The 16,186-nt window shown below is 42.8% G+C and overlaps 1 protein-coding gene across 1 annotated transcript in view; it reads right to left on the reverse strand.

Annotated features, from left to right (window-relative positions):
* The window catches only part of LOC128695040 (Guanylyl cyclase at 88E), a 532,612-nt gene extending 521,716 nt beyond the window's left edge, over positions 1-10,896 (reverse strand). Inside the window, exon 1 of the mRNA XM_070091517.1 lies at positions 10,810-10,896. The gene's annotated coding sequence lies outside the window, so the exon portion shown is untranslated. The remainder of the gene's footprint in view (positions 1-10,809) is intronic.
* Positions 10,897-16,186: the final 5,290 nt, after the last annotated feature.

Below are 16,186 nucleotides of genomic sequence, written 5' to 3' on the forward strand. Positions count from 1 at the left end.
CCCCTTGTATAGCGTCAAGTGTAGTACTGGTGACAACACTGAATCAAACACTCCCCTTGTATAGCGTCAAGTGTAGTACTGGTGACAACACTGAAGCAAACACTCCCCTTGTATAGCGTCAAGTGTAGTACTGGTGACAACACTGAAGCAAACACTCCTCTTGTACAGCGTCAAGTGTAGTACTGGTGACAACACTGAAGCAAACACTCCCCTTGTATAGCGTCAAGTGTAGTACTGGTGACAACACTGAAGCAAACACTCCCCTTGTATAGTGTCAAGTGTAGTACTGGTGACAACACTGAATCAAACACTCCCCTTGTATAGCGTCAAGTGTAGTACTGGTGACAACACTGAATCAAACACTCCCCTTGTATAGCGTCAAGTGTAGTACTGGTGACAACACTGAATCAAACACTCCCCTTGTATAGCGTCAAGTGTAGTACTGGTGACAACACTGAAGCAAACACTCCCCTTGTACAGCGTCAAGTGTAGTACTGGTGACAGCACTGAAGCAAACACTCCCCTTGTATAGCGTCAAGTGTAGTACTGGTGACAACACTGAATCAAACACTCCCCTTGTATAGCGTCAAGTGTAGTACTGGTGACAACACTGAAGCAAACACTCCCCTTGTATAGCGTCAAGTGTAGTACTGGTGACAACACTGAAGCAAACACTCCCCTTGTATAGCGTCAAGTGTAGTACTGGTGACAACACTGAAGCAAACACTCCCCTTGTATAGCGTCAAGTGTAGTACTGGTGACAACACTGAAGCAAACACTCCCCTTGTATAGCGTCAAAAGTAGTACTGGTGACAGCACTGAAGCAAACACTCCCCTTGTATAGCGTCAAGTGTAGTACTGGTGACAACACTGAATCAAACACTCCCCTTGTATAGCGTCAAGTGTAGTACTGGTGACAACACTGAAGCAAACACTCCCCTTGTATAGCGTCAAGTGTAGTACTGGTGACAACACTGAATCAAACACTCCCCTTGTATAGCGTCAAGTGTAGTACTGGTGACAACACTGAAGCAAACACTCCCCTTGTATAGCGTCAAGTGTAGTACTGGTGACAACACTGAAGCAAACACTCCCCTTGTATAGCGTCAAGTGTAGTACTGGTGACAACACTGAAGCAAACACTCCCCTTGTATAGCGTCAAGTGTAGTACTGGTGACAACACTGAATCAAACACTCCCCTTGTACAGCGTCAAGTGTAGTACTGGTGACAACACTGAAGCAAACACTCCCTTGTACAGCGTCAAGTGTACTACTGGTGACAACACTGAATCAAACACTCCCCTTGTATAGCGTCAAGTGTAGTACTGGTGACAACACTGAATCAAACACTCCCCTTGTATAGCGTCAAGTGTAGTACTGGTGACAACACTGAAGCAAACACTCCCCTTGTATAGCGTCAAGTGTAGTACTGGTGACAACACTGAAGCAAACACTCCCCTTGTATAGCGTCAAGTGTAGTACTGGTGACAACACTGAAGCAAACACTCCCCTTGTATAGCGTCAAGTGTAGTACTGGTGACAACACTGAAGCAAACACTCCCCTTGTATAGCGTCAAGTGTAGTACTGGTGACAACACTGAAGCAAACACTCCCCTTGTATAGCGTCAAGTGTAGTACTGGTGACAACACTGAAGTAAACACTCCCCTTGTATAGCGTCAAGTGTAGTACTGGTGACAACACTGAAGCAAACACTCCCCTTGTATAGCGTCAAGTGTAGTACTGGTGACAACACTGAATCAAACACTCCCCTTGTACAGCGTCAAGTGTAGTACTGGTGACAACACTGAAGCAAACACTCCCTTGTACAGCGTCAAGTGTACTACTGGTGACAACACTGAATCAAACACTCCCCTTGTATAGCGTCAAGTGTAGTACTGGTGACAACACTGAATCAAACACTCCCCTTGTATAGCGTCAAGTGTAGTACTGGTGACAACACTGAAGCAAACACTCCCCTTGTATAGCGTCAAGTGTAGTACTGGTGACAACACTGAAGCAAACACTCCCCTTGTATAGCGTTAAGTGTAGTACTGGTGACAACACTGAAGCAAACACTCCCCTTGTATAGCATCAAGTGTAGTACTGGTGACAACACTGAAGCAATCACCCCTTGTATAGCGTCAAGTGTAGTACTGGTGACAACACTGAAGCAAACACTCCCCTTGTATAGCGTCAAGTGTAGTACTGGTGACAACACTGAAGCAAACACTCCCCTTGTATAGCGTCAAGTGTAGTACTGGTGACAACACTGAAGCAAACACTCCCCTTGTATAGCGTCAAGTGTAGTACTGGTGACAACACTGAATCAAACACTCCCCTTGTATAGCGTCAAGTGTAGTACTGGTGACAACACTGAAGCAAACACTTGTATAGCGTCAAGTGTAGTACTGGTGACAACACTGAATCAAACACTCCCCTTGTATAGCGTCAAGTGTAGTACTGGTGACAACACTGAATCAAACACTCCCCTTGTATAGCGTCAAGTGTAGTACTGGTGACAACACTGAAGCAAACACTCCCCTTGTATAGCGTCAAGTGTAGTACTGGTGACAACACTGAATCAAACACTCCCCTTGTATAGCGTCAAGTGTAGTACTGGTGACAACACTGAATCAAACACTCCCCTTGTATAGCGTCAAGTGTAGTACTGTGACAACACTGAATCAAACACTTGTACACAAGTGTAGTGCTGGTGACAACACTGTCAAACACGCCCCTTGTACAGCGTCAAGTGTAGTACTGGTGACAACACTGAAGCAAACACTCCCCTTGTACAGCGTCAAGTGTAGTACTGGTGACAACACTGAAGCAAACACTCCCCTTGTATAGCGTCAAGTGTAGTACTGGTGACAACACTGAATCAAACACTCCCCTTGTATAGCGTCAAGTGTAGTACTGGTGACAACACTGAATCAAACACTCCCCTTGTATAGCGTCAAGTGTAGTACTGGTGACAACACTGAATCAAACACTCCCCTTGTACAGCGTCAAGTGTAGTGCTGGTGACAACACTGTAGCAAACACGACCCTTGTACAGCGTCAAGTGTAGTACTGGTGACAACACTGAAGCAAACACTCCCCTTGTATAGCGTCAAGTGTAGTACTGGTGACAACACTGAAGCAAACACTCCCCTTGTACAGCGTCAAGTGTAGTACTGGTGACAACACTGAATCAAACACTCCCCTTGTATAGCGTCAAGTGTAGTACTGGTGACAACACTGTAGCAAACACTCCCCTTGTATAGCGTCAAGTGTAGTACTGGTGACAACACTGAAGCAAACACTCCCCTTGTATAGCGTCAAGTGTAGTACTGGTGACAACACTGAAGCAAACACTCCCCTTGTATAGCGTCAAGTGTAGTACTGGTGACAACACTGAAGCAAACACTTTCCTTGTATAGCGTCAAGTGTAGTACTGGTGACAACACTGAAGTAAACACTCCCCTTGTATAGCGTCAAGTGTAGTACTGGTGACAACACTGAAGCAAACACTCCCCTTGTATAGCGTCAAGTGTAGTACTGGTGACAACACTGAATCAAACACTCCCCTTGTATAGCGTCAAGTGTAGTACTGGTGACAACACTGAAGCAAACACTTTCCTTGTATAGCGTCAAGTGTAGTACTGGTGACAACACTGAATCAAACACTCCCCTTGTATAGCGTCAAGTGTAGTACTGGTGACAACACTGAATCAAACACTCCCCTTGTATAGCGTCAAGTGTAGTACTGGTGACAACACTGAAGCAAACACTCCCCTTGTATAGCGTCAAGTGTAGTACTGGTGACAACACTGAATCAAACACTCCCCTTGTATAGCGTCAAGTGTAGTACTGGTGACAACACTGAAGCAAACACTTTCCTTGTATAGCGTCAAGTGTAGTACTGGTGACAACACTGAAGCAAACACTCCCCTTGTACAGCGTCAAGTGTAGTACTGGTGACAACACTGAAGCAAACACTTTCCTTGTACAGCGTCAAGTGTAGTACTGGTGACAACACTGAAGCAAACACTCCCCTTGTATAGCGTCAAGTGTAGTACTGGTGACAACACTGAATCAAACACTCCCCTTGTATAGCGTCAAGTGTAGTACTGGTGACAACACTGAAGCAAACACTTTCCTTGTATAGCGTCAAGTGTAGTACTGGTGACAACACTGAAGCAAACACTTTCCTTGTATAGCGTCAAGTGTAGTACTGGTGACAACACTGAAGCAAACACTTTCCTTGTACAGCGTCAAGTGTAGTACTGGTGACAACACTGAAGCAAACACTTTCCTTGTATAGCGTCAAGTGTAGTACTGGTGACAACACTGAAGCAAACACTTTCCTTGTATACCAATATTTTATAGACACGATATTTCGCTCTGACTTTAAAAAGCACAACGTTGTTCCAGTAAGATCAAGTTTGTTCTGTAACTCATCTTTTCTTCAGTACTGCTGGCAGTACGCCATTCAGATCCCACCACTCAGGTTGTTGTTGCAAGTAGATTACATCATTAAGAAATTGATGAGGGGGGGAGCGGTTGCGCTAGTATATATTCATAGACATATTATGTTGCTGTAAAATACCCATAATCTGTTGCAATAATAATTCCTCATTGTTTTTGTAGTTATGTATATACGTATTTTTTTTAATATATAATGTAGTCTAAATTTCCCATACCTACCCCCTCCCCAACCACTAATATTTCTTCTCTCGCGCCTCCATATAATTTTTGACGCCATCTCGGCAGTGATAGAGAGATATCTCAATAAAAATTAAATTTCTCCTGGGTATGGGATAGGCACTCGTGGGAGATGATAATTCCCTGTTGAGAGTAACTCCACCACTGTTAAGACGGAGATTTTCAAGCTTACGTAACTAAGTAAGTTTATTCAGTTACAGATACACATAAATACAGTTACATAAATTATCACACACATAGCAGTATATGTGTAAATTACTTAGGATAACCCAAAAAAGTCAGACAAAATGACTTATTACCACAGGGGTCCGTGAAAATATCCTCGTCGCCCTGCTGGAGTCTCCCAGCTCAGGCTGACACATATCAACACTATACGTGTGTGATGGTTAGAAAACAGACAGGTTGAAGACTGAGACACTTGTGCAGCACTTGGGTATATTTTATTGGGGAAATGTTCCCACAATAAAGATTCCCAGATGTTTCACAAGTGTCTCAGTCGTCAGCTATATAGGTGACCTGTCCTGTGTGATGGAATGTGACAGGAGAACATTGCTGACAATTATTCCCACTGTGTACACTTGACTAACAACACACTGCTGATGTAGCCAGTATAACCTAAATATGACACTCTGGAGTATAACTTAAATATAACACTCTGGAGTATAACCTAAATATGACACTCTGGAGTATAACTTAAATATGACACTCTGGAATATAACCTAAATATGACACTCTGGAGTATAACTTAAATATGACACTCTGGAATATAACCTAAATATGACACTCTGGAGTATAACTTAAATATATTCGCGCCAAGAACATCCACATTTATACCCTCATCATTACAGTTCCGTCTACGGCGATGTCTGATGCTAATTGGTGAAGGGTTCTTGATCCAAGGAATTAGAGCTACCCTCCCCTTCCTCGGATCGAACCTGATTACCACCCATTTACCCAGACGCTGCATGACCCCTCCCCCCTGCCTTGCGGATTTAGCCCTTCCTTGTGACGATGTTTATTATGCATTGTTGATAGTTGCGAGATTCTTCAGTTTTTATAAGAGTTGAAATATTGCAGAAGAGTGAATGATAGTGTATCTAACCTCTCAGAATGATAATTACGTCCTTCATGATTGTTGTATTGTGCATTGTATTGTGTCAGTTTGCATGTTTAAGATATATATATATATATATATATATATATATATATATATATATATATATATATATATATATATATATATATATTTTTTTTTTTTTTTATTATCACACCGGCCGATTCCCACCAAGGCAGGGTGGCCCGAAAAAGAAAAACTTTCACCATCATTCACTCCATCACTGTCTTGCCAGAAGGGTGCTTTACACTACAGTTTTTAAACTGCAACATTAACACCCCTCCTTCAGAGTGCAGGCACTGTACTTCCCATCTCCAGAACTCAAGTCCGGCCTGCCGGTTTCCCTGAATCCCTTCATAAATGTTACTTTGCTCACACTCCAACAGCACGTCAAGTATTAAAAACCATTTGTCTCCATTCACTCCTATCAAACACGCTCACGCATGCCTGCTGGAAGTCCAAGCCCCTCGCACACAAAACCTCCTTTACCCCCTCCCTCCAACCCTTCCTAGGCCGACCCCTACCCCGCCTTCCTTCCACTACAGACTGATACACTCTTGAAGTCATTCTGTTTCGCTCCATTCTCTCTACATGTCCGAACCACCTCAACAACCCTTCCTCAGCCCTCTGGACAACAGTTTTGGTAATCCCGCACCTCCTCCTAACTTCCAAACTACGAATTCTCTGCATTATATTCACACCACACATTGCCCTCAGACATGACATCTCCACTGCCTCCAGCCTTCTCCTCGCTGCAACATTCATCACCCACGCTTCACACCCATATAAGAGCGTTGGTAAAACTATACTCTCATACATTCCCCTCTTTGCCTCCAAGGACAAAGTTCTTTGTCTCCACAGACTCCTAAGTGCACCACTCACTCTTTTTCCCTCATCAATTCTATGATTCACCTCATCTTTCATAGACCCATCCGCTGACACGTCCACTCCCAAATATCTGAATACGTTCACCTCCTCCATACTCTCTCCCTCCAATCTGATATTCAATCTTTCATCACCTAATCTTTTTGTTATCCTCATAACCTTACTCTTTCCTGTATTCACCTTTAATTTTCTTCTTTTGCACACCCTACCAAATTCATCCACCAATCTCTGCAACTTCTCTTCAGAATCTCCCAAGAGCACAGTGTCATCAGCAAAGAGCAGCTGTGACAACTCCCACTTTGTGTGTGATTCTTTATCTTTTAACTCCACGCCTCTTGCCAAGACCCTCGCATTTACTTCTCTTACAACCCCATCTATAAATATATTAAACAACCACGGTGACATCACACATCCTTGTCTAAGGCCTACTTTTACTGGGAAAAAATTTCCCTCTTTCCTACATACTCTAACTTGAGCCTCACTATCCTCGTAAAAACTCTTCACTGCTTTCAGTAACCTACCTCCTACACCATACACTTGCAACATCTGCCACATTGCCCCCCTATCCACCCTGTCATACGCCTTTTCCAAATCCATAAATGCCACAAAGACCTCTTTAGCCTTATCTAAATACTGTTCACTTATATGTTTCACTGTAAACACCTGGTCCACACACCCCCTACCTTTCCTAAAGCCTCCTTGTTCATCTGCTATCCTATTCTCCGTCTTACTCTTAATTCTTTCAATTATAACTCTACCATACACTTTACCAGGTACACTCAACAGACTTATCCCCCTATAATTTTTGCACTCTCTTTTATCCCCTTTGCCTTTATACAAAGGAACTATGCATGCTCTCTGCCAATCCCTAGGTACCTTACCCTCTTCCATACATTTATTAAATAATTGCACCAACCACTCCAAAACTATATCCCCACCTGCTTTTAACATTTCTATCTTTATCCCATCAATCCCGGCTGCCTTACCCCCTTTCATTTTACCTACTGCCTCACGAACTTCCCCCACACTCACAACTGGCTCTTCCTCACTCCTACAAGATGTTATTCCTCCTTGCCCTATACACGAAATCACAGCTTCCCTATCTTCATCAACATTTAACAATTCCTCAAAATATTCCTTCCATCTTCCCAATACCTCTAACTCTCCATTTAATAACTCTCCTCTCCTATTTTTAACTGACAAATCAATTTGTTCTCTAGGCTTTCTTAACTTGTTAATCTCACTCCAAAACTTTTTCTTATTTTCAACAAAATTTGTTGATAACATCTCACCCACTCTCTCATTTGCTCTCTTTTTACATTGCTTCACCACTCTCTTAACCTCTCTCTTTTTCTCCATATACTCTTCCCTCCTTGCATCACTTCTACTTTGTAAAAACTTCTCATATGCTAACTTTTTCTCCCTTACTACTCTCTTTACATCATCATTCCACCAATCGCTCCTCTTCCCTCCTGCACCCACTTTCCTGTAACCACAAACTTCTGCTGAACACTCTAACACTACATTTTTAAACCTACCCCATACCTCTTCGACCCCATTGCCTATGCTCTCATTAGCCCATCTATCCTCCAATAGCTGTTTATATCTTACCCTAACTGCCTCCTCTTTTAGTTTATAAACCTTCACCTCTCTCTTCCCTGATGCTTCTATTCTCCTTGTATCCCATCTACCTTTTACTCTCAGTGTAGCTACAACTAGAAAGTGATCTGATATATCTGTGGCCCCTCTATAAACATGTACATCCTGAAGTCTACTCAACAGTCTTTTATCTACCAATACATAATCCAACAAACTACTGTCATTTCGCCCTACATCATATCGTGTATACTTATTTATCCTCTTTTTCTTAAAATATGTATTACCTATAACTAAACCCCTTTCTATACAAAGTTCAATCAAAGGGCTCCCATTATCATTTACACCTGGCACCCCAAACTTACCTACCACACCCTCTCTAAAAGTTTCTCCTACTTTAGCATTCAAGTCCCCTACCACAATTACTCTCTCACTTGGTTCAAGGGCTCCTATACATTCACTTAACATCTCCCAAAATCTCTCTCTCTCCTCTGCATTCCTCTCTTCTCCAGGTGCATACACGCTTATTATGACCCACTTCTCGCATCCAACCTTTACTTTAATCCACATAATTCTTGAATTTACACATTCATATTCTCTTTTCTCCTTCCATAACTGATCATTTAACATTACTGCTACCCCTTCCTTTGCTCTAACTCTCTCAGATACTCCAGATTTAATCCCATTTATTTCCCCCCACTGAAACTCTCCTACCCCCTTCAGCTTTGTTTCGCTTAGGGCCAGGACATCCAACTTCTTTTCATTCATAACATCAGCAATCATCTGTTTCTTGTCATCCGCACTACATCCACGCACATTTAAGCAACCCAGTTTTATAAAGTTTTTCTTCTTCTCTTTTTTAGTAATTGTATACAGGAGAAGGGGTTACTAGCCCATTGCTCCCGGCATTTTAGTCGCCTCATACGACACGCATGGCTTACGGAGGAAAGATTCTTTTCCACTTCCCCATGGACAATAGAAGAAATAAAAAAGAGCAAGAGCTATTTAGAAAAAGGAGAAAAACCTAGATGTATGTATATATATATATGCATGTGCGTGTCTGTGAAGTGTGACCAAAGTGTAAGTAGGAGTAGCAAGATATCCCTGTTATCTTAGCGTGTTTATGAGACAGAAAAAGAAACCAGCAATCCTACCATCATGCAAAACAGTTACAGGTTTTTGTTTCACAGTCATCTGGCAGGACGGTAGTACTTCCCTGGGTGGTTGCTGTCTACCAACCTATATATATATATATATATATATATATTATATATATATACATATATATATACATATATATATATATATATATATACATTTGTTGTTTAAAATACATATATTTTTATAGTTGTGACTATATGATGACAACTTTTGTTTTAAGATAAACAGAAGAGGTTGAGAGAGACGTTACTTGTGGTATCAGAAAATGTTCGCCATTATGACGCAGTCTTGAAGTTCTCTCGTGACGATCTCCCGTGTGGCTAAGTGGAGCAGGTGGTTTGACTTCTCACCATGCAGCGAGGAATAGGTGGCTTGATCACCCACCTGGCTGCTTGAGATGGAGATTTTAATTATGTTCTTGTATACTTACGACAGGAAGTCCATAACGTCTTTATGCAAGAGTTGGTTACAGTAACACGAGGTGAGTCAGTATTGTGTTGAGGCTCAGCCACAGGTGGTTCAGTCTGAGTGCTTCTTTACCATAGCAAAGCCTCGGTATAACATTTAGCCTGGTGGCTAAAGCTCCCGCTTCACACACGGAGGGCCCGGGTTCGATTCCCGGCGGGTGGAAACATTCCGACACGTTTCCTTACACCTGTTGTCCTGTTCACCTAGCAGCAAATAGGTACCTGGGTGTTAGTCGACTGGTGTGGGTCGCATCCTGGGGGACAAGATTAAGGACCCCAATGGAAATAAGTTAGACAGTCCTCGATGACGCACTGACTTTCTTGGGTTATCCTGGGTGGCTAACCCTCCGGGGTTAAAAATCCGAACGAAATCTTATCTTATCTTATCTTATCTTATCTAATGCTACAGTACGAACTTTCATCCTAAACAACAGATTGTTCAAAGCTAGTCAAGCTTAACAGTGATTCGTAAAAACGGTGATTAATACAACTGAGATGTATTTAAGGAATACATTCACAGTATTTTTATTAGGGCAGTAAGTGCGAGGCGGGAGTACCTAATTGTTACCGGTACGTACTGACATAGAAGCACTGTTTAACCTTTCCTCGTGCAATATTTGCTCTCCTGGAGCAGATGGCTCAAGACAGCGCTCTGCCCTACCAGATAATAATTCAACAGGTGGAGGAGGGTCACCTCAGGCCGCTTGCTGCCTCACCTCCCACCTGTAGTTCCTTCACACATCTACGCAACTTTCAAACGACACTCGACAGGTATAATACACATCTACTCTCACAGCGCCACCAACACCTCACAATCTGCTTCTTTCACGGGATATAAATGTTAACAGATCGAGGAGGGTGAGTTTAAGTGAACGCACCAAAGCCGGGTAGTGAGGAAGGCGGGTGTGTGTGTGTGGACACCGTGCCGGGGAATGTCAGACTGAGGCTGGTCTTGTGGCACTCAGTGCCTCTCACCACCAGGACAACATCCCACAGGACACGCGGAAGGGAGAGACGAAGAAAAGAGAGGGGGGGGCGAGTTAATAACAGGGAAGGACTAATGGAGGGTAACAACGAGTGTCTCTCGATCAAGACCCTTGTTAGATAAGTTTACCTGAGGTACAAACTGGCTGAAAATTTATTACAGCGGGAATAAGAGATATAAGAGGAGAGCCAAGGAATTGTGGATCAGGAGTGGGAAGAAGACTAGCATACGGATACTGAAATCAAACATCACACACTGGGGGTCAAGCATCCCATGCTGATATCAAGCATCCCACACTGTGTAAGAAATCTCATACTGTTTTATATCTCACACTGTGGTCAAACATCCCATATCCTCAGGTCAAACATATGTCATTAGTACGAGTAATTTTGTATTGGCACTCGTATCGTCCTAATTTTAGGTTATGCCTTTGTATCCTTATAAATGTTATGTAATAGTAATAATAATAATCTTTATTTCTACAAGTATATGATACAACTTATACAGACCATAGCTGACATTAATGACATACTATGCAGAAAGTCCCTAGTTATGCAAAGCATTTCGGGCAAATTAGGTTAATTTTGTCCCCAGATGAGACCCACACCCAGGTACCTATTTACTGCTAGGTGAACAGGGACAGCAGGTGTCTTAAGGAAACACGTCCTAATATTTCCACCCGTATTGAGGATCGAACCACGGACCTTAACATGTGAGCTGAGTGCGCTAGCAACCGACCTACGGGACACATGTATAAGTCATAGCCTTGGGCACGACCTACTTCCACATTGGTCAAATGTGATACCACCTACGACTGCTGCACCTCTCCTGCCTACGGTTTATAAGCTACTTCTCTGCACATATGCTGTATTCTTTTCAAGATTGATGGACTGACTACATTGACTCAAGGCTGAGGGACTGACTACCTCAAACTCCTCCTGTTATTCACCATTCTCCTTTGTATGGATTGATGAAGCCACTGTGTGGCGAAACGTTTCCTCAATAAAGATACCCAAGAGTTGCACATGTGTCTAATTTATCAACGTGTCGGTTCTCTGAACCATTCATCTACATAAGTCATAGCCGTTGGGCATCATCACCCGAAGGTTAGATAAGGTCAGTTCAAATCAAGGAGCGATTGCGTGTGGATATGTTACTGCAGCTCTCTGTGTCCACATTCTCCTATATAATAAAAGGCAGAACTCAAGTACTACGTTACTCTCTCTTCCCATAAGTCTGGTGACTCCATGGTATGCCCTGAGAGTGGGAAAGACATGTATCACACTTTGAGGTCATGCAGCTCTCCCTTTGAGGTCAAGCCCGTGCGTGGTGTCAAACATATTTCTCTCTTGTTGTAAATATCACTTACTGGCGTGAAACATTTCTCACTCAGGGCCAGACGTATCAAATTGAGGGTCAAATCTCTCTCTGGGAGGTTCAAACATCTCATTCTGGGGTCAAACCTCTCAGTCTGAGGTCAAACATCTGCCACAATGGGTCAAATATTCCTCACTCTGGGGTCAAACATTCCTCACTGGGATCAAAGGTTCCTCACTCTGGGATGCATGGAGGGATACCTGAACAAGTTTTTGGGGTCAGTGCTCTGACAGGTCGGTCCCAGACCAGTCCTCCTGGTGGATCAAGGTTTGATCAACCAAATTTACTGCTGACCACATGCAAGCTGACATACAAGCCACAGCCCAGTTGATCGGGAACTAATCAGCATGCACCCCATTATATTTCGTGTGAGATCACTATTATTCGTGAATGTAAGGTGAAGAATGTTTTTCAGTCTTGCCGGCTCCATTATTTGCTGGTTTAGGGGGAATTTGTTAAAGAGTTTCAATAGTTTATTTGTGTGAGACTTCATCTGAGGTGCCTCATTTATCTCTCCTATTACATTCTTCCAGTTAAAATGTCTTAAGCTGAAGATGACCAAGCAGTAAGATATCTGAGGCTGGGGTTGAAAAATTTTCCAAATAGTATGCAATTTTTGATAGCGTTGCTCTTTGAACTGCTGGGGAGTGGCATCTGGCCAGGCTGTGATGGATATGTGGGCCAGCGGGCCGCCAGTAGTAACATCCTGGTTGAGCAAGCATGCACCAGACAAGCCAGACCCAGGGCCGGACTCCAGAAGTAGGAAAACTCGCGAAATCCATCAAAGATTAAAGGTTAAGGTCAAAGGTACAACTTACTTCTGGTTCTCTGTTTTTCCTGCCAGTACTCAGCTGCATCATCTGTGGTGTTAAGTAACTGTTCAAATGAGAGACGCCTTCATATAGGACCAACTTCTTCCCTCTCCTTGTTTCATGTCCCTTCGGTCGCATCTAAGTTGTACCCAGGTATCTATATTTGTCAAAATGCTCTTTTACTTGCGTCTCTGTGAAAGCTGCAAACATTGTATTTGATTCTGTAAGGAGTCCACTAATAAACGGCATTTTGTTGTTGGTGGATGGCTTAAGATCTTGTACATTTGCAAAAAAAAAAAAAATGGTTTATCGCTGGTTTGTTGGAGGATTTTTTTTTTTTTTTGTTTTGTTGACGTTAATATCTGAGGTTATGCAATGGAGGTCAATGATTGAGTATTCACTTTAACAAGACTTCAAGGTAGTGAAACATTGTTGTTATTTCTTGTCATTTTTTCTGCTTCCTGGATACTAAACATTTCATGGGTTTAGAATGAGTATAAAGACCCAGGTTAGTTTCCAGTGGTATATGGGGTTGTACCGTCTAGTTTCTTTCACTCTAAGGGTGAAACAATCCAAACTGGGGTGAAAATCTCCCATCTTAGGGGCCAAACAACTCACACTCTTATCAGACATCCCCTCACTCTGGGGCCAAACATCCCTCACCCTACAATCAAATATCTCTCTCTCTCTCTCTCTCTCTCTCTCTCTCTCTCTCTCTCTCTCTCTCTCTCTCTCTCTCTCTCTCTCTCTCTCTCTCTCTCTCTCTCTCTCTCTCTCTCTCTCTCTCTCTCTCTGGGGTCATACGTTTCCTCCTTACTATGGCCAAACGTTCCTTAATCTGGGGACAAAATTTTTACCTCTAGGATTAAACATTCCCCTCACTGGCGCCAAACATTCCCCTCACTGGCGCCAAACATTCCCCTCACTGGCGCCAAACATTTCCCGTCACTCATGTCAAACATTCCCCCCCCTTCACTCTGGGGTCAAGCAGTCATTGACCTGATACATAAAAAAAAATATCACTGAATGTAAAGAAAATAGCAGTGGAGATAGTAACTATCAGATCTATTTTCTGATAGTGTAAACAGGAGTGATATAGTACCAGTCAGATTATTATCATAATGTGTCAAGTGAACCATCTAAGGTGAAAGTTACAAGCTAGACTAAGGTTCATGAAGAGCTCTTCATCCAAGGAATTGGAGCTTCCTTTCCTTCCTAATAATAATAATAATAATAATAATAATAATAATAATAATAATAATAATAATAATAATAATAGATAGTAATAATACTACTACTAATTATAATAATGAAAGAGTAAGGCAAAGCTTTAAGACTGAGCCACACACTAGAAGAGTGTATCCAGCATGACAGGAAGTACAGTAGGTTGGTAGACAACAACCGTCATGGAGGGATTTTCCTTCTGACGTATAATAGTGGCGCAGAAGTTTCTTAATTAATCAGTTTGTACTCTGGCAGGATTTCTGATCTTTTCTTTCTGTGTAATGAGCATGTAAGATGGGATGTATATCTTACAAACTTTACCTTACATATAAAATGTGCTTATATATATTACCTGTATTACTTTGCAAAAGCCTTTGACAAGTGTGACCTGGAGTTTACCTGGAGAGAGTTTCGGGGGTCAACGCCCCCGCGGCCCGGTCTGTGACCAGGCCTCCTGGTGGATCAGAGCCTGATCAACCAGGCTGTTGCTGCTGGCTGCACGCAAACCAACGTACGAGCCACAGCCCGGCTGGTCAGGAACCGACTTTAGGTGCTTGTCCAGTGCCAGCTTGAAGACTGCCAGGGGTCTGTTGGTAATCCTCCTTATGTGTGCTGGGAGGCAGTTGAACAGTCTCGGGCCCCTGACACTTATTGTATGGTCTCTTAACGTGCTAGTGACACCCCTGTTTTTCATTGGGGGGATGGTGCATCGTCTGCCAAGTCTTTTGCTTTCGTAGTGAGTGATTTTCGTGTGCAAGTTCGGTACTAGTCCCTCTAGGATTTTCCAGGTGTATATAATCATGTATCTCTCCCTCCTGCGTTCCAGGGAATACAGGTTCAGGAACCTCAAGCGCTCCCAATAATTGAGGTGTTTTATCTCCGTTATGCGCGCCGTGAAGGTTCTCTGTACATTTTTTAGGTCAGTAATTTCACCTGCCTTGAAAGGTGCTGTTAGTGTGCAGCAATATTCCAGCCTAGATAGAACAAGTGACCTGAAGAGTGTCATCATGCGCACAAAATGCATGATAATGGAATAACGGGAAAAATTGGTAGATGTATCTGTAATTTCCTAACAGAACACAAAGAGTAGTAGTAAACAGTGAAGTCTGAGGCGGCTACAGTGAAAAGCTCTGTTCCACAAGGCACTGTACTCGCTCCCATCTTGTTCCTCATCCTCATATCTGACATAGACAGAGATGTCAGCCACAGCGCCGTGTCTCACTTTGCAGATGACACTCGAATTTGCATGACAGTGTCTTCCATTGCAGACACTGCAAGGCTCCAGGCGGACATCAACCAAATCTTTAAATGGGCTGCAGAAAACAATATGAAGTTCAATGATGAGAAATTTCAATTACTCCGATATGGAAATCCCGAGATTATATCTACACTTTGCATTAATTATTTCAGCTTTTTTATGTGAAATGCTAAACCCGTGTAGATTATTCAGCTCCATCTTGCGTTCACTAATAGAAACTTCAATCTCGCGGCCAGACAGGATTTTCCTCCAGCCATATACATGTAATTAATCCATGAAAGAGCTCGTCAACATGAAGTACATAAAGCTGTTCCCAATGAGGTGTGATGAGGAGCCATTGTGACTCTGTACTCCTTTGTTTTGTGCTTCCTCTCTCCCAGGGTACTGGTGTGATGGTGGGTTGAGGGACCCTCCAACCACTTCCACAACGTCCCATAACTTACAAGACTTGTGTTTTTTGGCGTTTCAATTTACATTATTATCATGGGGAAGCGCTAAACTCGTAGGACTATACAGCGCCTATTGGGAGGGGTAAGGGAGATGGAAGGTATTCATGCTTAATTCAGGGAACTGGAGCAGAGATCCAATTCCCTAGATTA

Source organism: Cherax quadricarinatus, chromosome 35 (assembly GCF_038502225.1).
Source record: "Cherax quadricarinatus isolate ZL_2023a chromosome 35, ASM3850222v1, whole genome shotgun sequence".
In the NCBI taxonomy this organism is placed as follows: Eukaryota; Metazoa; Arthropoda; class Malacostraca; order Decapoda; family Parastacidae; genus Cherax; species Cherax quadricarinatus.